Here is a 25717-nt window from a genome sequence, read left to right as displayed (position 1 = left end):
TGCATTTTTTAAGGGTTTTCTAGAACTCCTGATCTTCTTGATATTCTGATGCTTCCTACTGGCACACAGTAGGTGTTCAGTAAATATGTGTGGAATGAATGGATGAGCCAATAGCATCCAGATCTTTTAAGGCTCTTCTTAACCTGCATTCAGCAATTATCCAGAGTGTTCCAATTCTCTTTCACCTGGAATATTTAATGAGGAGCCAAATGTTGGATTCACTCTGTAGAGAGCTGCCTGGATTTTCCACTTGACTGCCATGGACTGGCCAGCCATGGGAGAGACCCTGGGCAGCTGGGTCTCACCTCTAACTGACCTTGCCTACCCAGCCCCAAACCCAAAGATGCTGGGACTGTATCCTAGTGGGTTACCTTGGCAACCTCACAATGTCATCTGTTAGAATGTCCTAGGGCGGCAGCTTTTAATTCTATCACAGCGGTCTCATCGGGGGTCATGTAATAGTGCTGTTTTTCCTCTGCTCACACTTCCTCCCCCTGTGATTTAACACTAAGTACTCGGAGAGGAGCTGAACACGGGAAAAATCAAGCTATTACTGCATGACAGGTCACAGATGGCCCCAGAACTGGGGTCCCGAGTGTTCACAGTCAATAAGACGCAGGTCCCAAGCTAATGGGGAAGCTGGATCTCCTCACACCCCCTGTGGAAAGAAGAGGAGTTAAGCCAGCCTAGGCAAGTGTAAGAAGCTGCCATGGCCAGACTGCACAATTCTTGTAAAAGCTCAGTTAAAGGAGCCCCCCGCTGGAGTAATTCTTTCTTGGACTCAGCAGCACCACCCCACTCTGGAGATGATTAAGGCCATGGGTACCAGCAGTCAGAGCAATTTTGCTGCATCCTAACTACGCTGAGGCTTGGAGGGAAAGAGAATCCCAGCTAACCTATTCTGCTCACCTTCTTCCCACCCGACCCCGTCCCCACAATTTCATTCACTTAGGTCCACCCTGCTCCTAACTTAGCCCAAAATAATTCAATTCCCCATCTCTGCAGAGAGTAATCACAATTCATAGCAGAAATGGATCAAACAAAAGCTTTGGAACCTGAAGAGCTATTGTTCTAATTGTTTATTTACAGCACCATGAAACCCAGACCTTATACTCGCCAGTTGATCAGCAGAGTTTCAGGGCTGGCAGGAGACAGAACTAGACTCATCTATGCCCTGGAGGTGCAAGAACTATTCATCTTTATCATCACAGTTAATATTTTAAGTGGGTTTGCAGCCATAGTGAGCTCACAGTTTGGTCAGCTGCTCTGTACTAAACAGTTAGAAGAAGCTGGCCCTGCATCAGGTGACAATCGTGCCCGTAAGGAGCCACGGTGGCAGAGGCCTGAGCTCTGTGCCCCAAGCCAGTGGTTTTGGAGGAGCCCCCTGCCCTTTGTTCATGGTGACAGGCACAGCCTGCACAGGCACGCCCCTAGGAAGACCATGGCACCCTTGGCCACGTTAAAGCAGAGCACACTTGTGCCAGTGTCAAAACATGCTTTTGACTCCCCAGTACAGTGGAGATGTGAATTAGGGTGGGGGCAGGGAGCTGGTTAGGGCAGTTTTTGCATACGCATCGATCAGCCAAGGCTAGGGACTTTTGTCCAAAGTATAGTCAAAACAATACTTTGAAAATGCCACCCACAGACATCACCAATTTGAGGAAATGTTGGATGGTAGCCAAATGTTCCATTCACTCCCATACAAAAAACAAAACACAAAAAAAGAACCCACCCACATTTATTGTTATTCTGCTCCTGAATCCACTCATTTTACCTCTGAATTCCCAGTCTGAGTCAAACAGTTCAGGGGAGCAGGGGCCCTCCTGTGGCTGAGATGGAATTTGTTCTCTGGAGCAAAGAGCCACTGGAGACTGAATTTCAGGAATACTGTGTGCAACACATTGCTATTTGTAGCTTTGTTTCCTTCACTCAGCCTAAGGAATTGTCTGACTTTACCAAAAGCCATCCACATCCACACCCCTTCACTGGTTATTCCATTCATGGGACACATTTGTTGACTTGCACTTGAGAACTTTATTACCAGAGATAATGGGGGAAATGTGTGTATGTGTGTGTGTAAGAAGCCTATACATTCCACAGATGTCAAAATAAGGACATCATAAAAATAAATCATCATTAAATGAATGGCAGGATAATATTTTGATATATTAATTAATCCAATTTCCCTTACACCATCATTCCCCCCGCCCCCACTATATTTCTTGCTACACTGTACAACTCTCTTCCCATCAATTTGGACAGCCAGAAGCGTTGTCAAAAGGAGAGTTACCATAACAACACCAGAAAAAAGTCAGATTCTTGGCTTTCGAGCTTCAGAGATCAATGTCCTGGCATAAAACGAAAATATATGGAAAAATAGGAAATTAGGCAGAACCAGTGTCCTGCAGCGTATCTCCCTTCCTTTTGCTATGCACCTACCATCCTGTACACACACACCTTCAAATAATCAATCAAAGCTTCACAACTGGAGAAAAGTGAGGAAGGAAAGGCACAGGGGATATGTTGATGGCAGCAACTGGTAGGACATAGTGACTGACCAGAGTCAGAATTCAGAAACCCACCACCCTCCACTCAAGTGAAAATCATCCATCCATAATATCTGGGAACCCTATGGACAGCTGTTCAGCTCTTGGGATTTGTGCAGGAGGAGCATTATAGACCTTCAATAGAGGAAGGAAACATGCTGTTCATCCTTCCTATTGACACTGAACAATGAACTCCCATCAAGAGCAGCCAGAGCACAACCTGTGGACCATCCAGAGAGACTAACTCCTATTCCATGAGTTCAACCCTCATTTAATAGCCTAGAATGCTGGTAAGCTCTTGAGATGGACAGTAGGGCCCTGGAACCCTGAGAAGATCCAAGGGTATGAAAAGATTCTCCCACCTACTTCCCATCACACCTGTACATAGAAGAACCCAAATGGACCAGTTCAGTATCCACCTTACAAGGTAGGACTGTGATGATCATCAATGCTGTTCCTCAAATATTCCTAGTCCTCCCCTTCTGGACCCACAATAATGGCTCTTCCTGGCTCCTGTAGTTGGGAGGGGCTATAATTAGTTCTGGCCAATGAACTGTGAGCAGAAGCAAAATGCATCACTTCCTTGACAATTAATCAACTATTAGGACAAGACCATCCAGGGCTTTCTCTTTCTTCTAGCAAGGCCACTGGCAGCTTTCCATATGATGGCTGCTTATCTGTCTAGATCCCTGAGTGACTGTGAGAAGCTGAGCCATCTGACCTGTACTCTTTACATAACATGAACAAGAAATGACTTGTTTTTAAGCCATTGAAATTACAAGTTGTCTGTTTCTGCAGCATAACCCAGCCTATCCTGACTGATACACCTTACTAGAATCCATTGAATGTTCTTAAAGGCATTATGAGCATACCTAGGAGCTGGAAGGTCAAAAGAAAAGATCCAGTTAGAGAAACATTTCCCACATTAACCTGGAATCATAATAATTCCCAAGGTTTCCAGTTAGAGAAGCTCATGATCAAAAAAGCTATAAAGAGCTGTTATTTACCATTCATTTAAGGAGTATTTATTTAGGATCTACTCTGTGCCCTCACTGCGTGCTAGGAATAAGGGATACAGCAGGGAATAAACAGACACTGTTCCCAACCTCAAAAAGCTTTCAGACTAGTCACACTTGGCAATTATTTATTGCATGAAAATGAAACTATAGCCTAGAGAACTTGAGAGACTTGCCCAAGGTGACATCGTTAGTAAATGGTAAACTGGGACTTCACTTGAACTTTATGAGTCTAAATTTTGTACTTTCTTCACTCTTCTAAGCCACCTAAAAATAAGAGAATCAGTATAACTTTGAGTTTGCTCCAAAGAGTAGGTGGAATGTAATTCCAGGCTACCTTATGTCTCCTTCCTTAATGTTTGCTGATACCTGAAACCTCTTTAATAAGCAAAACTTTTCATTCCATAATTAGTGCCCAAAACAGGGTCTGACAAATAACAGGCACTCTCTAAATGTTTGTTGAATGAGTAAAGCATGCATAAATAAATAAATAAATAAGTGGGCTTACATACTTGTAACTGTTGATTGAAATATCAAATGCACTCTATCTCACTCATGCTAAACCAGAAGCCAGCAATCGCTCAAGATAGGTGTTATGCTTGATCTTGAGGAATACTTTTCTTGAAATCTTAATTGATGGTCTTTACAATCCCAACATTTCCTATTGTTTTCTGTTATCTCTCTCCTTTCTTCAATTTGAGAACCAGCTAAACTATGTGGCATGCATATCTCAGGGAACGGTTGTTTCAGCAGAAAAGTCTTTAAGGACTCAAATGCTTGGATGTTTGAGTTTCAAGTGTCCAAGGGGACTCAGAATTTAGAAGAAAAAATATTAAAGTGCCAGAAAAATGTTTCCCAACCTCTTGGAGAGCATAACACATCCCCAGACTGCAGGGAGGGAGAAAGGAGCGTGAAGGGAAGCAGGAGCGGGTGGACGCTGTAAGCCCCTGAGGAAAGATGAGCCAATATCCTGCCTCTACCATTTATTCAAAAGGAAGGGCAGTAAATGCCACTCTGGCATAGGAGAGTATATCAAACCAACTGTCCTACAGATGAACTCTGGACAAAATCTAAAACACAACTCTCTGAAGGCAGTGCTGGACAACTACAAATAGGCAGGAACTAGGAGAGAGGCGACACTTGGAAACATCAAGGGGTGGATTTTGCATTTTTTTACAGCTGCTTTCACCTAAGGGCAGACCTCAGAGAGTGCCCTACAGGGCAGCCAACACTTGGGCAGAAACCCACAATCTTCCCAATGGAGGAATCAGAAGACAGAGTTCCTAGTGACCACAGCAACTGAACAGATGGGCCTGAGGGAGCCTCCGGGTTCCCTGGCCCCTGACACACTGTGGAAGAGACAGAATCAATCCTGGGCACTGAGGGGGAGGCACAGAAGTCACAAGAGACAAAGGGCCGCAAACAGTCCCACAAAGATTTTTGTAGTCAGTGAAGGCACTAAAGCAGCCAAGTGCTCTCATGTCCTGTGAGGAGCAAGGGAGTCAGCTGAGAGCAGAGCCTTGTGACAGAGCCCGGGGATAGCACAGCAGAGAGCAGTGTTAGACGACAGGCGGCCTGAGGAGGCAAAGATGTCCTGTGGATGCTGTCCTGGGTGTTGATGACACAAACCAGGCACACTCAGTCCTACTCATGCCTTGGCATGATGTGAGCCCTGCAGAACTCACGCAGAACTCTAGGGGAGCTGAGACCCATTCTGAAATGGACTGGGAATAAGTATCTACTACCTCTTTCAGCCTCTGAAACATAGGGCATGTTTTCTTCCTAGGACATCTGAATCTCTACTCTGAGATAAGTGTGTGTGTTTGAGATAAGGGACAAGATTAGACAATGAAGGTTGACACTTAAGATTAGCAGACAAGCAGAAGGACCTCTTCCCACCCCCGCCATGCTGTATAGATGGAAACTCTACTTAGAGTTATTTCCCCCTTAACTGTTAGCACGTAGTTCAGGCTCTAAGGTGTGAGAACAGCTTCTCAAGATATCTGCTTCCCACCACTACTCCCCCAACCACCCCACCTACCCACCAAATATAACTTTCTATAAAGGGACTTCCTTCCAAGAGGTGGTGGTAACTGAGATGTAACTGCAGTGCCTTATATGGTAGCCATTTATTCCTCTATTTCCCCAACCACATGAGGGTTCTGATTTAGTCATTTCTCCATTTCCCAGAATGAGAGATATCAATATGAAATAACATGATGAGTGAACAAATGAACAAAGAACTGAATGAATGGATGGAGAAGTTAATACCATTCATATCAGGAGCTGAAGCTTATATGTTGGAATAACAATGTTTCTAGTAAAGCCTGCTCTTTCCCTCCTCCAGACTCATTCGGTTCCCACCCCTTTCTGAGTTGCATATAGAGGGTTTAAATGTCAGTGGCTGCAAGCCCACTTTCCTCCTTCCCATTGTCAGTGGTCTTTCTACTCAGCTGAAATGGGAGTTTTGGACTAGAGCTCTCTGTCAATCACCACTGAGCCCTTTTCTCTCAGCCCTGGAGTTTCCAGGCTCAAGTATGGAGAGTCAGGCTGGCAGCCTTGGCAGTCGGGAAAGAGCACGAGAGACTTTTTAACAGGCCTAAAATCCTGGTTTTGGCAGCCAGCCTTGGCTGAGAAACAGCTGGATGGCAATAGGCCAGGCTCAAACATCTGCCTTCTTCTCCAGGAATTAGTATCAAGCATCTTTGCTAATGCTATTATTAAGGAATTATCAATATTTTATAAGTGTTATCATTTCTTGAAAAGATGGCTAATTAAATCATGCAGGACAAGACCTTCATGGTCAAGATATAATAAGGCAAGTCCTTGTTTTCATCTCTCCTTTTCTCTCAAGGTTATTACGCTGACTCTTAAGGAGGGAACCCTGATTTTAAAAGCCACCTCTTCCCTGTTTTCTCTCTAATCCCAGTTTGAGGCTCTAAGCAAAAGCCTATGAGTAAACTTCAATTTAAACAATTAAGAGTGTGCCAGTCAGGGTTCTTATTGCATACCAGAGAGATGGGCTCTGGTCACCTTAACCTGTAAAGAAAATCATAAAAAGGCTTTTGGACAGTTCACAGAATTGATGGGAAGGCTGAGAAAACAGACGTAAGCAGTGTGGACATCCTCCCATCAAAAGGTAGAGTCTAATTCTCCTCTCCTTCATCTGGGCAGTTTAGTAGAATGCAGCATAAGTAAAACTGTGTGACTTCTGTGGCTAATAGATAATGTACTTTCCACCTAGATGGCTACAATTCACTGATGAGATATTAAGCTACCATGTAAGTAGTCCAAGTGCTTAGAGCTCACCATGTTTTGAGGAAGCCCAAACTAGACCACACAGAGACCATGTGGAGATGACTCAAGACTATATGAAGAGAGAGAGAACTGCCTAACCAGCTCTTGGCTGATCCAGCCCCTCACTGACTTAAACTGCATGAAAGACCTAGCCCAGAGCCACCCAACCAAGCCTTGCCCAAATCCTGACCCACAAAAATTATGAGAAATAACAAAATGATTGGTGTTGCTTCAAGCCAGTATGTTTTATGGTTACTGGTTATGCAGTGTGTTAGTCTGTTCTTGTGTTGCTATAAAAGAAGTACCTGAGGCTGGGTAATTTATAAAGAGAAGAGGTTTATTTTGGCTCATGGTTCCAAAGGCTGTACAGGAAGCATGGCACTAGCATCTGCTTCTGGTGAGGGCTTCAGGAAGTTTTCAATCATGGCAGAAAGTGAAGGGGGAGCAGGCCTGTCACATGGTGACAGTGGGAGTGAGAGAGGGAGGAGGTGCCAGCCTGCTTTAAACAACCAGGTCTCATGTGACCTCACAGAGTGATAACTCACTCATCATCATGAGGAGAGCACCAAGCCATTCATGAGAGATCAGCCCTGGTGACCCAAACACCTCCTACTAGGCCCACCTCCAACATTGGAGGTCACATTTCAACACAAGACTTGGAGAAAACAAAACATTCAAGCCATATCATGCAGCAATAGACAAGCAGAAAAGAACAGTCAGAAAAAAAGGACTGTAAGAACAGGATCAAAAACAGTTTCTTCACACAGAACCTTCTCATGAGCTTGATTCCCTCCACCCTGCCCAGACTTCTCACTGCTCAGTCACTGGTTCTACAGAAATATAAGAAAATTAACAGTAAATTTTCAGAGTGGCATACAGATTGTTTTCTTAAGTGTAAAGTTAGTAATCTAAAGCAAAAACCTCCAGAAATCTCCCCGTCCCTCTTTCCTGCCATTCCTGTGTCCCCACTATAAAACAAAACTCAGTCAAAGATATCAGGTGCTGTTTTTTTGCATAGGCACCTATTTTGTGACTATATCTTTTTTTTTTTTTAAAGGGGCCATATTTTTTTGATGCTCATTTTGTGTTTTAAAATATTGGTTGAAATATGTAAGAAAATGACTCTAAGCCTTATAAGAAACAAACACACACACACACAAACATGCATTCACTTTATGGGATGTATATTAAGACTCATCAACCCTCAGATCATTGGGGGAGAGAGAGCCCTGTGGCCCACAAAGGGACAATAACAAAAGTATTCCTGCTACTTGTTGAGAACCACTAGCTTACCTCAGCTTCGAGTTCCTATTTTTGGTTCTTATTATGACACTTAGAAGAAAGCTTCATTAGCATTTTTACTTAAACAAAACCAAGGCACAATTAGCAGCTGCTTCAGGATTTTCAAACCCTGACATCTGGGAATTTCCCAGAAAGTGTTATGAATATTACAAGTAAAATCTGTTCAGGAGGGAAAATACAGCCTCTGACTCATTTGCCTGACCACACAGCAAGTGGAGTGCCATATATTCCTGGCACATAAGCCACATGGGTATAGGTAGAATGACAATGATAACCCACAAGTGCCCGTGTTGTCCCATTTCCAGATGGTGGAAACCTGGAAAGCCACAGCTTTTCCACATGTGTTCATAGCAGGACTATCAACAGCTGTTGCCAAGACTTGGCTTTCTGAGCTGCTAAATAGGATCAGGGAAGATCAGGTCAAACACACATATTTCATAAAGGCTGAGGATTGGTGTCTCATGTCGTGTTCTAGATTTTTATCACTGAACAGTGAATCATGCCTAAATGTATTGACTTAAACAATAACCTTTAAGAAGTCCTTCTGGGTTTCTGTGCATCAGGGATTCAGGAAGGGCTCAGCTGGTTGGTTTTGGCTCAAGGTCAGTCATGTGGCTATAGTCAGATGGCTGGAGCAGGACCCCGAGGCTGGAGCAGCTGGCTGGGCATCATCGTCTCTCTCTCTTCTCCTTCTCTCTCCTCTCTCCTCTCTTCTCTCCTCTCTCTCTTCTCTTTCCTCTCTCGTCTCTCCTCTCTCCTCTCTCTCTCTCTCTCTCCCCAAGTAGTCACTACATGGACTACTTTGAGCACTCACTCACACAGAAACTGAAGGCTCCATAGCAGATATTTCCATGAACAAGGCAGAAGCTCCACTGCCTATTATGACTTAGCCTCGGAGTCACAGAGCATCACATTCATCATACTCTGTTGGTCAAAACAGTCACAAACCCATCCAGATTCTAGGAAAGGGAACATAGACACTGCTGCCCTAATGAGAGGACTCACACTGTAAGAGGGGCATGTGGAATGGGAGGTAATATGGCTGCCATCTTTAGAAATTACAATTTGCCACAGGATGGGCTCCCTAGAAGCAGAGGTTGAAATAGGGGTTCTTTTGTGAGTTAAGGAAGAGGGAGAAGCTAAGCGAGGATGTAGCTTCAGGTGAAGTCCAGCTTCAACCTGATTTTGTAGGCAGCGCTGGTTCTCACATTGTCCACAGCATTTGTCCCTCCTTGAGGCAAAAAAGTGGGGCTTTTGTATACATACATCAGTCAACCCTTAGTTTAGGGAAGCCCCAAGGGAAGGGTTGTAACTCCCAGGTATCTTGTAGACAGGCAACTCCTCTTGATTATAGGCATTTCCAGACAAGGCTTGCTCTGTGAGCCTTTAATAGCAGTTAATAAAAAGATCACCGGAGATCTGATTCGGACTGCAACAGCCTCAGCTACATTAAGATATAGGGGCACATTCAAGGTCTGTTTTATAGGGACTAGAAGGTAAGGACCTGAGTTTCAAGGTGAGTCCAGGGAATTAGTCCTTAGGATGAGAGATGGTGAAGGATTGAGCAGAAGGTGTGTGCATCTAAGGTGTCTAATCCAAACAGGATTTGGGGACCCAGTCAAAAGACACTTAGTGTTTAGGGCAGGAAGTCTACTTATTGCCATGAGCAAAAAACAAAATATATTGGTTCATGAAATGAGAAAGTCCACAGACAGTGCTGACCCAGCTTGGATCCAGGGCTCAAAGAGTATCTTCAAGGTCTAGCATTTTCTCTTTCTCTAACAGTTCTTCTATCAGTTCTTTTTGTGGACTTTACTCTTAGGAGGTATGTCCCTTTTTGGTGGAAAGATGACTGCCAATAATGCTAGGCTTATATTCTCTCCTTCGCACACCCATGAGAAAAGGGCATTCCTTTCCTAATCAAGCTTACAATAGTTCCATCATTGAGTGCCATTGGCCTGATTAGCCTGACCTGATCATATGGCCATCTCTGAACCAATCACTGTGGCTAAGGTGATGTGATGCTCTGATGGGCCAGGCCTGGTTCACATGCCCACCTTTGGAGCTAAGGAGGGAGTTAATTTCACTGGAACCCCAAGGATTAAGGTGGACACCAACTGCAGCTGGCCTTTCTGCTTTGTCAATCAGCTGACTCCAAAAGTGGAAAGGAGAAGCAATGTCACAGGAAAATTGGAAAGCGATTACCAGAAATGGGATAAGACCAGACAGGAAAAATACCCCCAACAAAGGAAAGTAAAGATCTTATGAGGAATCCAGTCACTGGTGAACTAGAATAGCAAGGTTAAAATGATCATGGTAAGCCAAGTGACTCCATTCAGAGCCAAACATTCCTGAACCTATGTTGCATCAGATTCCTCTGCCCAGCGACAATCTTGATTCCAGAATTTAGAGCAAGAGTCATGCAGTTGAAGACTCCATCACCCAGGAGAGGCAGGTGGCTCCGGCTTTGGGGCTGGACGATTTCAAAGCAGGCTAAAAAGTCATCACAATTTTGTTCTCCACTAGGCTAGAGGGTTTTAGTGACCACAGAACTTTTAAAAACTCTACATATAGATTTTGTTGGATCAAATCTTAAATAAAGATTAGAGGTTTGAAAAATAAGATCTATGAAAAGAGTCAAAGAAATTGGTGCTAATTAACCAGGAAAAGCAAAATGAAACACACAAATAGGCACACACACAACAGAGATGGGAAAGTATTTTAATTAAGTCATCTTCCCTATTAAAAAAGATGGTAACTAGCCATTCCTGAGCTCTACTGAGGATGAAATAAAAAGCAAATGGGCTTAATTGAAACATTGGGGAATTAAACATGAGAAGGAATTCTTTGTTCAACATTGGCCTAAATTTTAAGCTCTATTTAATTGTAAGCTTCCTCTGGGTAAAAGAATTGTATCTTCTTCATCTTCCCCAAAGTTTGAAATGATGGAAAACTGAAAACGCTGATAATAACAAAGAGAGAGACAGAGAACTGTATCAGGTTCTATAACTTTTGTGCATCAGGGATTTCTGAATACAAATGAATCTGATTTATCCATGGTATCATTTAGGAATATTTTGGCTGCAAGTGCAAGATAACATGACCTTAGTGGTTTAAACAAATAGATAAGTTTTTTACATAATTTTTTATATAACAGAAGTCTGAAGACAACAACTCTTGGCTCTGGTTTGCAGCTCATCATGCTATGGGCCTTTCCCTCATAGTTGCAAGATGACTGCTGCAACACTAAGTATCACAGTGATCTTCTATTGGAGAGAAGAAGGAGGAGGGAAGAGACAACATGCATATCACGGAAGGATTTGCCTGCCCAAAAACCACAGAGTAAACAAGCACTTATGTCTCATTCGTCAGAATTATGTAGCTTAGTCACCTCCAGCTGAAAGGTAGCTGTGTGCAAGGGGTTGTGTTATTTTTTGCAAATACACACCTGTGAACAAGGTGTGGACATGTAAATATTTGCCGTAGTCAGTGGTCTCATTTCTGGAATTTAGGCAGACCACTTGTTTTTCTCAATCTCAGCTTTCCTAGTTAATTTTTACCATTTACAATTGGCTCTATATTTTGGTTTGGGGAGTGCTTTTCCCAAGCTTAATTGTGAGGTTCTGGGACATTACTGATACTAACAGATAGATATCCTGGCCATAGGTGTGGGCACATGATCTAGACCCAGCTACTCCTGATAATCCAGTCACCTGGTCCCAGTGTTTTGTCTACAGATAGTCAGGTGGCCCTACCAAAAACAATCAGGTTTCTTCCCCAGAATTTTTAATTTAGAGATAAAGAGGTAGTATTATTTTTGATGATACAGTTGGAAATGGACTATTGGCAAGCATCTTCCCCACCATGTGGAGAAAGCGTATCTTTAGAAGGAGAAAACGTGACCACAACAACACAGAGATGTGTAGAGTTTAGAGAGCCCATGACAGCAAGAGAGAGAGAATAAACTACAGTCCTGACAATCTCACTTAAGCTTCTGAGTCCAATTATAAATGGACTTCCACTTACGTGAGCCATACATTTCCCCTTCCTTCTCAAACTGGTATCATTGGATTTCTATCTACTGCACATAAGAGTCTTGGTTAATTAAGAAATTGGACAAACACCCAATAATGTAAAGGCCATTTGTTTGGAATTAAGGAAATGATTTGCCAAGGGAAACCAGGGAAAAGCTTCATGTATTCGTATTAAGCTAATAAGATTTTTCTAGCACTTAGAAATTTCATGGTATGCAAATGCTGTTGTCAGTTACATTTCTGTAATTGTTTTCTGTTTTTAGAGACCGTATAAAGATCACTAACATGAGCTGCATATGCTGGCGGCCCCTCTGCTGTCATTATTTTATGTGCTGGAAAACACTGCTACAGGAAGACAGCCCGGTCAGATGGGGATGGCCTGGAATAGGGGCCAGGTATCTGTGTCATGGACTAGTACAAGTCTCTTGGCCTCTCTGGGCTTCAGCTTCTTCACCTGCTCAACCAAAGGCATGAACCGAAAGCCTTCTCAGGTCCCTTTCACCTCTACTGCTCTACGTCAGTATGATCGCTTAAATCAACTCCCTGATTTTACCTATAAGGCCCAGGGGCTCCCCGGTCACAGAGCCAGGACACAGTTTAGAACCTAGACCTCCTGACTCAGACTGTCCTCTAGGGCAGACCAACTTCATTGCCAATTACAGAAGAGGAGCAGGGTTCTATTATGCTGTTAGCACTTACTTTCTTTGATTTCAGAGTATCCTATTTCACTCCATTTTTCCAAGAATGAAGAATGAGAGCCAGGTCCCAAACCCAGTCCCCAGTGGGCCACTTAACTTCCCTCTCTTCATGATTCGGGAGTTAGCCCTGTGACTGGCTGCAGTCTTGCAAATGCATGCACTTGGCACAGAAGGGACAGGAGAGAGAGTGTAAATGCATCCTGGAAGCCTACTGGGGCATAATGGGAAAAAGCCATTTGGTGTTCACATGCTATGGCAGTGGACCTCTGAGTGTATCATCATCTGAGTGGGAGGTGTGCAGCCACCAAGAGGCTTGGCCAGACACCAAAGAGGTGTCCTGCCACCTCCCTATCACCACTGTCACACCAACAAGAACAGTTTAGTGAGAAATTCACTGAGCCTGGGCCATGTCTCACCACAGTCATGTCTAGGGAAAGAGTCATAGGTGTTCCCGGGTGGTTAAAAATAAAAGGGCAGCATGTAGTTCTCAAATGTGTTTGAAAAATTATTTGTTCGCTAGATTTGATAATGCAGACAGAGACTTTGCTACTCTAAATTCCTTGTGTGTCTCCAGGCAGACTGCGATGTACTAAGATTTCCTTCTATGAGAATCAGTCACTCACTCAGGGTTATCCTGCAATTTGATGAGGAAATCCCTTTTAAAAGGCACACTTTAGCTGAAAAATGCATCCTGAAGAAATGCTGAACTAGATGATCCAACCAGATCAGAGCTTTCCAAACATTTCTGAACACGACCCACAGTCAGAAACATGTTTCACCCCATGACCTGACACAAACACATCTATATGTAAAAAACTGACACAAAGCACTCAGGACACAAAACCACTCCTACTTTGTGTGATGTATCCTGACAGTTGCATTGTGTCCTGTCCTCTTCTGTTTGACTCTGTTTCCATTTTTTTATGCTTCATTTTTTAGAGACAGGTCTTGCTCTGCCACCAGGCTGCAGTGCAGTAATCATAGTTCACTGCAGCCTCTGAACTCCCAGCCTGAAGCATCCTCCCACCTCAGTCTCCCGACTATCTGGGACTACAGGCATGCATCACCGTAACCAGCTAATTTTTATTTTATTTTATTATTTTTTGTAGAGACAGAGCTTTGCTCTGTTGCTCAGACTCATCTCAAACTTCTGGCTTTAAGCTATCCTCCCACTTTGGCTTCCCACAGTGCTAGGATTACAGACATGAGCCACCATGCCCCGTCTGTTTCCACTCTTTAAAATAGTGGCTGGGACTTTGCTTCCTCTGTGTGAAAGGCTCTTACCTGTCCTGGGGAAGGATAGGAACAAATTACATGAAGCACGCTGAACATTCTTTCACCCTTCAGGCAGCTAACTATGGAGGCAAGACACTGAAGTAATGAAAATACAAACAGCAACGTACGTCAGCCACCTAGACCGTGTCGCTGGACAATCAGGATGTCATTTTGGGCCAAGCCAGCGCTGGCTCGTTCATTCATTCATTTCCTCTATGTGAGTTGGAGCCCTTGAGAAGTAGATGCCAAGGTGAGTTCAACTTTCAAGAATTTTCTCAGGAGAAATGCCCATGCCAGAGAAAACAGGGCAGGAGCTAGGCAAGGCTTGGAGAGTACCACAGTCAAATGGTAACGCAAGTCCACCCAAGTAGAGAGAGGGAAGGGAGACAAGACTGGTGCATGCCCTAGACTGCTGTATCACCTAAAGAAGGTTTGGCAAGGCTGTTAGGGAGCCCTTGAGCCAAAGTTGCCATCCAAGAAGTCCCATGTCTCCCAGAAACAGGACTGCCTCAGTGTCCCTGCTGTGCTGGGTCTTTGGTTGAGAACAGCAGCACCAGGCAGACTCCATGCCAACATGGAGCTGGGCTTCTCAGCACAGCAGCAGGGCCCTTGACCACCTGTGCTCCCTGTACTAGGCATGCTGCTGGGTACGTTCTCATGGCAGCTGCACCCTCCTCCTTCTCTTCTTCCCTCTCTTGCTCCTTCCTTCAATTAACACTAAGTGAGTCTCTAGGAATCTGCAGCCTTGTGGGGACACAAATGTGAAAGAAAAAATTCCACCAGAGGATGAAGAGTGCTCAGTGTGAGAAATGTTTCCAAGTGAAGGGCCTCTCGACAGTGTGAACTTAAAATAGTGGGTATAGGGGGCTCAGAAAAGTCCCTGAGCCAATGCTGTGGACCTGAGGTCTGAAGGATGAGTAAAAGTTTACTGGGTGAAGAGGGGAGGGAAGAGTGTTCCTGGCAGAGGGACCAGCATGTGCCCAGGTGATTTCTTGGGATGACAGGAATAAGGGGCTGAAACAGCCAGGGTAGATTGAGTGAAGCCAGTGAAGTGGGGTGCTGGGAGCGGGTGAGGGAGTGGATAGGGCCTGCAGGACCTGGGAGGCTTCTTGTCACCCACCAGCAGTTTTAATGGAGGTCGACATGATCAGATTTGAGTTTTATGAAGGCCACTCTGCCTGTGGTGTAGAGGATGGGTGGGGGAAACAGTAGGACCAGGGATTCTAGTTGTCCAGGTATTGGGATAATTGACAATGCAGTTGTTCCTGGGAGAGTGATGAGGGCTTGGACCGGGGTAGAGATGGTGAGAAGGGGAAAAAAATGGCAAAGTGGGAGAGACTGAAGAGGCTGCATGGATAGAACCTGGGGATGGAACAAATGTGGGGGTGGGAGGTGACAGGGATGCCTCCACATCTACAACTCACACCAGCCCAAAGCCTCCTTGAAGAACCAGACATGGGCAGTGAGTGCAGAGCCAGACCAACTGCCCCACTATGTCCCCTTGTCTTGGGGACAAGAGTGCCTGTACTGTCACCCCTGGTATCCTTTCACGTGTCCTCTGTCTTTCTGCCAACCCCAGGATCTCTTGGCATACATTTACCTCAGCCACACTCTTCAGTGCTCTCCATCCAGGCTACGCAGAGGCTGCCTGTTACAGGAGCCATGCATCCCTGAAGACTTGGAATAAGTCAAGATTTACATAATCCCAGAGAGATCCTTCCAAAATGTGATGGTAACTCTGTTCCGTGGCTGGAGTGGCTCCTCTGGGCGCCAGCAGCATAAACCCACCTTTCAACTCAGTCTGCGGCTCAGAAACACTACCTGATTCTAGACAGGTTTTTCAATGTAATAGGTAGTATTATTATGTCTTGTACATAAATTAAGACTTTACATTTTTATACTGCTATTTAGAATGCATATAATGCAAATCCATGTAGACTATGGTTACTTTGGGTTTCTGCTTTCCTGAAACTGCTACCTTCTGCAGACAGACTCTAACACCTAACAGAGCCAGATGCTTTTACTCATATTTGTCCAAAGTTTTGGACTCCCACCCCAAGCCCTAGCCTGGCCCCTCTCAACTTAGTAAAAATCCGTGAGGAGAACTTGAAGAGAAAGCCAGAGCTTGTTGGGCAGGAACAGGCGCAGAAGGCTATTTGGCGGTGGTAGATATAGAACAGAGCTTTGAAGGATGGGCTAGGCCAGGGGAGACAGAGAAAGGATAGAGGCTATGGGGGTCAGCCCAGCATGCTTCGGGGCCATTGATTAGGCAGTCTCAGGTATGGGCACAAAGGGTTAGAGTAAATTTTTAGGGCAAACAATATTTCTGCATTCCCTGTGTCTAGGAATGTTTCCTTCAGACATCTGTTTTGTCCTCATTAGAAGGGACAGAGATGCTGTTTTCTATATTTTTGCATTGCCAGAGCTCAGCACAGTGGCATATGGCAGGAATGCAATAAAAGTTCATTGAATGATTGAGTGGGTGAGTGAAAGCATTGCACAGGTTCACAAGATATTTGTGCTACTTAAGTGCTTATTTGTTTTCCAACATTTTATTATGAAAATTTCAAACCCAGTGAAAATTAAAATCATGGAGTGATCACACATACATTCTCCACCCAAATTCTAAATTTTATGGCTTATTGTGCAGGCTTTATCACGTATCTAGCCATCAGTTCAACCATCTACCTATCTATCCATTATATTTTTTTGATGCATTGCAAAGTTGCAGACACAAATATGCTTTACCTCTACTCATTTTAGCATGCACATCATTAACTGGAGTCCAATATTTGTTGGCATTTCTGTTTTTTCCTTTTTAAAATTAAAAAAAAATTATGCCCAAACAGACATAATATCAAACTTACTGTCCTAACCATTTTCAAGTGTACAGTTCAGTAGCATTAAAAACATTCACATTGCTGTGCAACCATCACCACCATCCATCTCTGTAACTCTTTCATCTTGCAAAACTGAAGCCCCATATTCATTAAACAATAACTCCCTCATTCCCCTCTCTTGCTAGCCCCTGGAAACCACCATTTTACTTTTTGTCTCTCACAATTTGACTACTCTACATACTTCATATAAATAGAATAATACAGTGTTTGTCCTTTTGTGACTGGCTTATTTCACTTTGTATGCACTCCAGGTTCATTCATGTTGTAGTATGTGTCAGAGTTCCCTTCCTTTTTAAAGGCTAAATAATATTCCATTGTATGCATATATTACACTTCGCTTATCCATTCATCTGTCATTGGACACAGAGCTGCTTCTACCTTTTGGCTATTGTGAATAATGCTTCTACGAACAGGGGTGTACAAGTATCTGTTGAAGTCTCTGTTTTTAATTTTTGGGATATATACTCAGAAGTGGAATTGCTGGATGATATGATAATTCTATTTCTACTTTTTTGAGGAACTTCTATACTGTTTTCCACAGTGAATGCACCATTTTACATTACTACCAGTAATGCACAAGTTTAAATTTTTACACAACTTCCCAACATTTTTTTTTTTCATACTAGCCATCCTAACAGATGTGAGGTGCTGTCTTAGTACATTTTTGTGTTACTAGAAAGGAATATCTGAGGCTCTGTTCCATGGTAAGCAGGTCTATCCAAACCTACCCTCAAAGGCCAAGGAAGATGAAAGACCAAAGAAAGAAGCTGACAAATCCAATTTCTTAGAAAAAAATATTTAACAGAGATTTATGAACAGAAGCCATGTCTTGGGCAGCCATAAGAAAAGATGGTGGATCCCCACACTGTTACTCCCCAGACCCAGGGCTTATATACCATAAGGAATTTGCCTAAGGACAGGGTTTATGGTAAATATGTGAAAATAGGTATCTTAGAGGTATTCCCAGAACTGGGGTTAATAAGAAGTCAACATGGCAGATTAGCATCCAGGATGGAGTTGCTTTAGTCTCCACAGACTGGGTAATTTATAAAGAAAAGGGGTTTATTGGTTCATGGTTATGAAGGCCACACAAGAAATATGGTACCAGCATCTGCTTCTGGTGAGAGCTTCAGGTTGCTTCCATTTGTGGCAGAAGGCGAACAGAGCTCATGTGTACAGAGATCACATGGCCAGAAAGTAGGAAAGAGGGATGGGGGGAGGTGTCAGCCTCTTTTGAACAACAGCTCTCATGGGAACTAATAGAGTGAGAACTCACTCATCCCCATGCCCAGGGAATTAATCTATTTATGAGGAATCTGCCTCCCTGACCCAAACACCTCTCATTAAGCCCTACCACACACTGAGGGTTAAATTTCAACCCAACATTTGGAGGGGTCAAATTTCAACATGAGATTTTGAAGGGTCAAGCAAGCCAAACTATAGCCGGTGGTATCTGTGGTGTTGATGTGCATTTCACTAATGATTAGTGATGTTGAGCACCTTCTTATGTGCCTTTTGACCACTTGTGTGTCTTCTTTGGAGAAATGTCTACTCAAAGTCCTTTGCCTCTTTTTGCCTTTTGAGGTAAAATTTACATAGGATAACGTGTACAAATCTTAAGTGTGCCATTAGATGAGTTCTGACAAATGCATCTCAAACTGTGTCAAGGTACAGAACATTACCATCACCCCAGACAGTTCCTTCAGATTCCTTCTCAGTAATCCACTCCCTCCACCCTCCAGACACAACCACGATCCTGGTTCTTAAAAGTCTGTCATAGATTAGTTTTGCCTGTTACAGAACTTTAACTATGTGGATTCATACAGTATGTGCTCTTTTGCATCTGGCTTCTTTCACTCGGCATAATGGTCTTGAGATTCACCCATGTTCATTCCTTTTGATCGCTGAGCAGTATTCTTTTGCATGAATAGGCCAGAGTTTCTTTATTCTTTTGTTGATGGACTGGACTGTTTCCAGTTTAGAGATATAATGAATAAAGCTTTTAGAGCTTATGTTTTAATTATAACCAAAGCCAAAATGTCAATGAGCCTGAAGCCTTGATTAAAAATCTCCCACTAAGCCTAATATCCTTTTGGAAATAGAAAAATAAAACCAATCAATAAGTTCTACCCTTTGTGGGAAGAGCTTTAATAATGTGTCAGGCTGTCCTTGCGAGATTTTCCTTCCATGAATCCATTCCATTAAATCCTCACACCATTTTTTCCAGAATGAAAGTAAACAAAGGTTTACAGCCAGGACACTGACTTGCCCAAATCTAATAGTCTGTGTTGGCAGACCCTATTTTTGCCTTTTGAAGAAGTGCTGTGAACTTTCAATAGTGATTCCCAAGGCCCAAGAAAGCGAGTAGGTGTTTTGCCTTTCTCACTTTATCACACTTTATTATGATATTGATGGTCATTTTTATTTGCCCTCGTTGATGAGCATTAATTATATTATGGGAAAGGGGAGAGCCAGAGGGATTGGGCAACCTTTAGAAATAAAGACCATTCCCCTTACTAAGAAAATCTTTTGGAGACAGCCAAGGAGCTTAAAAAAAAATTAAATGGTATAATTAAAAACTTCTATTACAAATGTTTAGAAATAATAAGGACCACAAAAGATAAGTGCCTGATCAGCCCCTGTTGGTTCCAACATGATAAAAAGTAGAATATGAACCAAATTGAAAGTTTTGGCAGAAAGCTTATAGAGGAAAGGAAGGGAAAGATTTATGGACTAGTCGTTCTTATCTAGTGGGTACACGAAGTGGCCAGGAAAAGCCCCCCCTGCCTGGATAACTTTACATATGTTTAACTTCATTCAATTCCAAGCTTCCCAGCCCCAGCCCTCCAGTAGTCCTTCCTTCCCTTCTTTTTTAGGAATGGAACTCCTGGCTTTTAGCTAAACTTGTGGTCTCCCAGAAAAAAGATTTCTTGCAGCTTCCTTGAAGGCTGGGTTTGGCATGTGACTGAATTTGACCAATGGGATGTCAACTGAAGGGTTGTGTACAACTTCCAGGGAGTGACCTTAAAGGGGCTTGTGCCTTTCTTTGCCCCTTCCGCCTTCTGGATGAATGAAAGCAGAAGCAGTGGCTGGAGCTAGAGCAGCTATTTAGGACTATGAGATGGAAGAAATTTGGTGACAACAGCAGAACAAAAATACAGAAATCCTGACTTGATGACCACGGAGCCGCCATACAAACTCTGGACTGTAATTTCCAGAGATTGCTTATGTGAGAAAGAAATATACTCCCGTTAGGCTACTGTTACTCTGTGTTTTCTGTCAGTTCTGATACAGGAGGCATTGTCATCCCATTTTACAGGCGAAGAGACGGAGTCTCAAATTTCCACAGCTGGTGTGCACTTTAGTTCCTCAAGGACAGTAATGCCCTACCCTTGAGGTTGGTTGATTCACTCAACTCCCAAAGCTGATAATGTTGAGGTGCCAAAAAAAGTGTCCCCTTCAGGTTTCACTCACTGGAGCCATGTCATGTGACCACAGATACGGAAACATGCCACTAAAGGTTAGCCCTGGAGGGACTTTAAGTCAGCTTTCAAAGAACAACAGATCTGGTTTCATGACTCTGGGAAAATTACCATCCAAGCCTGTTTCTTCTTCTCTAAAATAGGAAGGATAGTAAAAGTACCTGCGACTGAGTTGTTGGGAGGACCGAGCAAGAGGATGCACAGTGCCTGGCCCTGACCAAATGAACAGTAAGTGGGAGTTTTTATTATTAGTCCCTGGGCTGGGCTGGAATCAGACCCCCTGGTTATTTCTTTTTCCATATCTTTCTTTCTTCCATTTTGGAGCTTCTCCCCTCCAGCCCCTGTTCCCAAACAAGATTAAACAAATGTATCTTTTCTCCTTGCAGACTGTGCCCCGCAGGCCACCCTCAGCTCTGTCCACACAAGTCCCTCCTATGATCAGCTGCACCCTAGGCTGAGCTGGAAAACAAAACATGCCCTGCATGGTTGCCACACCCTAGCCATGGGCCTCAGTTTTCAAGCACCAGGCAGTTTTAGCAAGAAAACTGTTGTTCCTAAAATCAGGACCGCATTTCTTATATTTCCACTGCTGATTCTCAAAAAATGTTGGCACAAACAAACCCAAACCACGAGGCAGCAAAATTAGTCTCAAAGCCCTCCTGTAAGTTAAACGCCCACTGAAAGGTACCTGCAGAATCCATATCCAGGTCCCTGTGGGGCCGTCTTCTGGGGGTCTGCTTTGAGCTTTGAGCAGAGGAGGCTCAAGCACAATGCATCTGTCTGGGTGTGACTCTACAGCCTCTACTGTCTGTCAAATGAATCCTTCTTATATGGTAATGAATACTGTACAGATTAATGCAGTGGATCCCCACCCATAGACCAGGAGGCTCTTTGGGGGAGACAGAGGTGATCTTCAAATCCATCGATAAGCTTATTGTCCATGGAACAATCTCTTCTGTGTCTCCCACAGGGTTCTACCACTATATTTCAAATATATATGTATATATATGTGTGTGTGTGTATATATATATAGTCATTGTGATGAATAAAATACTTATTAAAAAGAATTATGTAAGATTAGATAATCAATAGACATGAAATACACACCTACTATCATGCTAGGGTTAACCAACTCCTAGCTTAATGCCATTCAACAAGAACTTCCTAGAAATAGTTCCATAGCTAGTGACCTTCATGGTGGAGCTTCAGACAACAAAAACAAGTCAGGGAATGAATACTTGGAGGCCACCAGAGCATTTGGCCACCTTCAAACCACGCTGAGATGGAAGCTCAGCTTGCATGCAGTCCAGCTGAGAACTGGACTAAGAACTGAGAAACAACAAACCAAAGCCTTGTGCCCAGAGAGCACAGCATGACCACCTCCTCCACTACCCTAGTGTGGGAAGGAGTGTCAGGACCCACGTGCGTCAAGCACCCAGTGCTCAGCAATCACAACCACAGGCGGCAGGAAGATAAGGCAGAAAGGGTGAGGGAAGTAGCAGTGGGAATGTGTGTGGGCAGGAAAGCTACTAACCCTCTCGTTTCAGCTACAGTTATCTAACTGCAAGCAACAGAAATCCACTCTGAGCAACCTAAGTCAGAAAGGAAGATAAACTGAAGAACCAGAACTCAGAAAGTGAAGAGGGAAGATTGTGGTAGAAGATACTTTGGGGGAGAGATGAATATTTTTCAAACGTTTTCTATCTGCCTGTTACTCAATCAAGATTGGGTGCTTTGGGAAGAGGGTATGACTGGCCAGGAGAGAGCAGGATACCATGACTAGTGGCTTCCTGGCATCTGTTCACCAACACGGGGGAAGAAAGCACGTCCCTCAAAGAAAGCCAGGATCCTGGCACCAGAAAAAGGGGGAAGGATGCTAAGCATGGAACGGACAGAGATGTCTCTTCTCTCTCTGGGACTGCATCTTTTCATCTGTAAAATGGGAACAACTGTTGGCTACATTGTGAAAATGTAATGAGATAACACAGAGCACAGTGTGGCTTATGGGAAGTGCCTAATATGTAATAATTTCAAATAATTTTAGCTAAATAATTTTAGCTTACCATCTTAATTTTTGATTCAGCTCTATCTGAATTTTTTCTCCAGAGAATGAAGATACTGTCATTACCTCTGCAAAGAATGCATCCTAGCACGGATCAAAGATCTTGCAAGTCCAACCACACCATTTTACAGTTCTGAACCTCGACTTAGAGAAAGCACTGGATCATTATACATTTGACACTTCCCTTCCCTCTAAGGTAATAAAAAATAAGCCTAGTTTTGCATAAGTCCTTTTCTGTAGGCTGGGGCTCTGAAGGAAGTGAACCCCATGGCCAATCCATCTGAAGTCAAGGTTAATAGGGCTATTATACTAAAGATGTGGTATTAAAGATCTCCCTCTGGCACCGCGTTCTTTATGATGCATGGCCAATTGCCCACTGAGGAAGGTATTGCAACTGGAGCAACTGTATTCCAAAAGCATATCATTTTGTTTTTATTCCCACTGACAAGCACATACTCTTTTCTTTAAACAACAACAAAAAAGTGACTATTGGTCAAAGTTACATTTTGCCCGCACATTTTTCAACTTTTGAGATTGTATATTCCAGGCTGGATATGGGCACTAACCAGGCGCTTCCCGATGGATGGGCTTGGCTGTTTTCTCCATGGTTTCTTGGCTCGAATTTTTGCCAACTTACATATTTTTGCTTAGTTTTGACATCTTCTTTCCATCAAACCAGATGTTTCTGTTTCTTTGCAATGTTAGTTTTTCCCCATTAAAGCATGAAATTTGACCAATTATTTACTGATAGAGTTATTGAAAGATGAAGCTATGGCAAGTTACAAGTTTCAAAATCCATCTCTGGTTAGTTTGAAATAATTGACTATATGATATGGTAGATATCAATTATACGATAGACCTTTCAGGGTTTTTTTAAATGTTAAAAATAAAGTGATAACACTGGCCTTAGCATATTAATGATTTTGGTTTTCATCCTAAGAACAACGGGAAGACATTAATCTTTGGTAGAGGATAAAGTGACCAGATTTGTGTTTCAACAGATCTCTGTAGCTATTGAAAATGGATTGGAGAAGATGAGTGGGAGTGAGAAGAGTGTAACAGAATCAGATAAAAACCTGTCATGTTACTACAAGCAGGAGATGAGGCAGCCTGGACCAAGATGGTGGCAAAGAGAAGAAAATTGTTTGAGAGAATTGATTAAAGTAGATGGTTAGCACAGATAGAGTTGAATCAAAATTTAAGATGGTAAGCTAAATAATTTTACACACAAAAGGTAGAATTGCATTCATAATTAATCTCTCCTTCAGACTAAATATTACAGCCAAAATATAGCCATTGGTGTTGCAATCACTTCCTTTGGGTTTGTATCCAAGGTCAAGAATGTCAGCATCCAAAGACCCAAATTCTTAATGTTTTTAGTTGATAAAGTTTATTCAAGGTAGACAGCCTGTGTTGAATAACTTAGACTTCCACAAATTTCAAGAAAAATCCATTCTGCCTCTTCTCCGCCACAGACACACTTTAGTTGAACATTAAGCATATTTATTAAAGAAACATTCTCCTTGTACATTTTCTCCCAAGATGGATGGTGTTCTTATTCAGAGTTATAAGTGTCAGAATAAAGAATGCCCATGCGGTTGAATAGTATGATGTTACAGTAAAGTGAGATAAACATTCTCAGAAATGTGCTTGTGACTTAAAAACAAAACAAAACAAAACAAACAAACAAAAAAACAACAAACCACTTTCCGTACAGGAATTATACTTTGGGGAAAGAAACTTTTCTTTATAATTTTTACAGCTGCACACAGATAAAGTCTATGAAAAAGGCACAACACATCAATTATGAAAACATGGCTACACTTTAAGAGAACCCAGACTTTTTCCAGATCCATCTTAAATCTCAGGAATTCCAGATCAAGACAGGCATGAATGCTCTTGTTGCTAAAATCACTCTGATTTCCTTCTTGTTAAACACTCACTCAGCAACATTATAGATTAGCACCAAAAAATTGTAGGTGAAAAACTGTTTGGAAAAGGACACCTTATTAGCCAGGCTATTTACAAGTAAAAGCCGATTCTGATTCTCCTGAATGAAAAGAAGAGTAATTGGAGGACATCTGGGGCTTACTAACTTGATTTTAGGCTAGAGGGGCAGTCGCAGAACCAGGGAGGTCCTGAAAAGGGCCATGTCACAGTAACTACTCAATCCGAGCTTCTCTTCAGTCTGAGATGTACCATGGCCACTGCTTGCCCCATGTTTACAGGATTCGGAGTCTTCAGGGAAAGTTGGGTGCAAACAGTAGAGTCCTCTTCCCTGGCTGTGTTCCCACCTCCCAACGCCCCACATAATGGAAAATCCCCAAGAGGAGGCAGTCACAGAACGAAGTGGAGGCCAGGCAGCCTGTGAACAATCAATGTGGCTCCTGTCCTCTCTATGGCCACCTCTCAAGTTGTTCTTTCCTAAGTTCCTTATTAAATTTGATAGATTTATCCAAAACTATTATGAATTCAGATCCTACCAATCTGATATTACAAGAGCTCACACGGAAAGGAATGGAGTTTAACAGTAATGTTGATAAAGAAAAAGAAAGTTTTTAACAAAAGGTCTCAATAAACCAGAAGACTGTTTACTTAATTAACTGTTTGGGGACCCTGATGAATTTAATGATAGTCAAACCACCCAAGTAGGTGAGCTACTGAGACTGAAATTTTGGCGTGCGCGCTCTCTCTCTCTCTCTCTTTTTTTTATAGACAGGGTCTGGCTCTGTCATCCAGGCTGCAGTGCAGTGGCACAATCATGGCTCACTGCAGCCTCCAAATCTTGGGTTCCAGCAATCCTCTGGTCTCAGCCTTCCCAACAGTCGGGACTACAGGTGCATGCCACCATGCCTGGCAATGTTTTTTTTTAATTTTTAATTTTTGCAGAGACAGGGCTCACTATGTTGCCCTGGCTGATCTCAAACTTCTAGCCGCAAGTTATCTTTCCACCACAGCCTCGCAAAGTACTGGGATTACAGGCATGAGCCACTTTGCCTGGCCTTTCTTTATTTGTCAAAATTTAGCCTCTAAGTGGTAGCCCTTAAAATGTATTTCTAAACTGCTTGTGAACAATTAAGTTTGACTTTAAAAAAAAAAAAAAAG

General features: G+C 43.0%; 1 long non-coding RNA gene across 6 annotated transcripts; it reads left to right on the top strand.

Moving 5' to 3' along the window:
* The first annotated feature begins 9113 nt into the window (after positions 1–9113).
* Positions 9114–23775, top strand: LOC108534165 (uncharacterized). Of its 6 annotated transcripts, none has more exons than XR_001886928.1 (7): positions 9114–9194; positions 11356–11503; positions 12459–12590; positions 14241–14418; positions 20694–20778; positions 22657–22808; positions 23614–23775. It is a non-coding gene; the product is annotated as an uncharacterized LOC108534165 (long non-coding RNA). The 6 variants fall into 6 exon arrangements; XR_001886903.1 differs by having other exon boundaries at positions 11356–11565; XR_001886925.1 differs by having other exon boundaries at positions 11356–11565; positions 12459–12711.
* The last annotated feature ends 1942 nt before the right edge of the window (positions 23776–25717 follow it).

This window comes from Rhinopithecus bieti, unplaced genomic scaffold (assembly GCF_001698545.2).
Source record: "Rhinopithecus bieti isolate Rb0 unplaced genomic scaffold, ASM169854v2 scaffold_12, whole genome shotgun sequence".
Lineage (NCBI taxonomy): Eukaryota > Metazoa > Chordata > Mammalia > Primates > Cercopithecidae > Rhinopithecus > Rhinopithecus bieti.
Note: the sequence above shows the minus strand (reverse complement) of the source record. Positions and strands in the feature narration are given on the sequence as shown.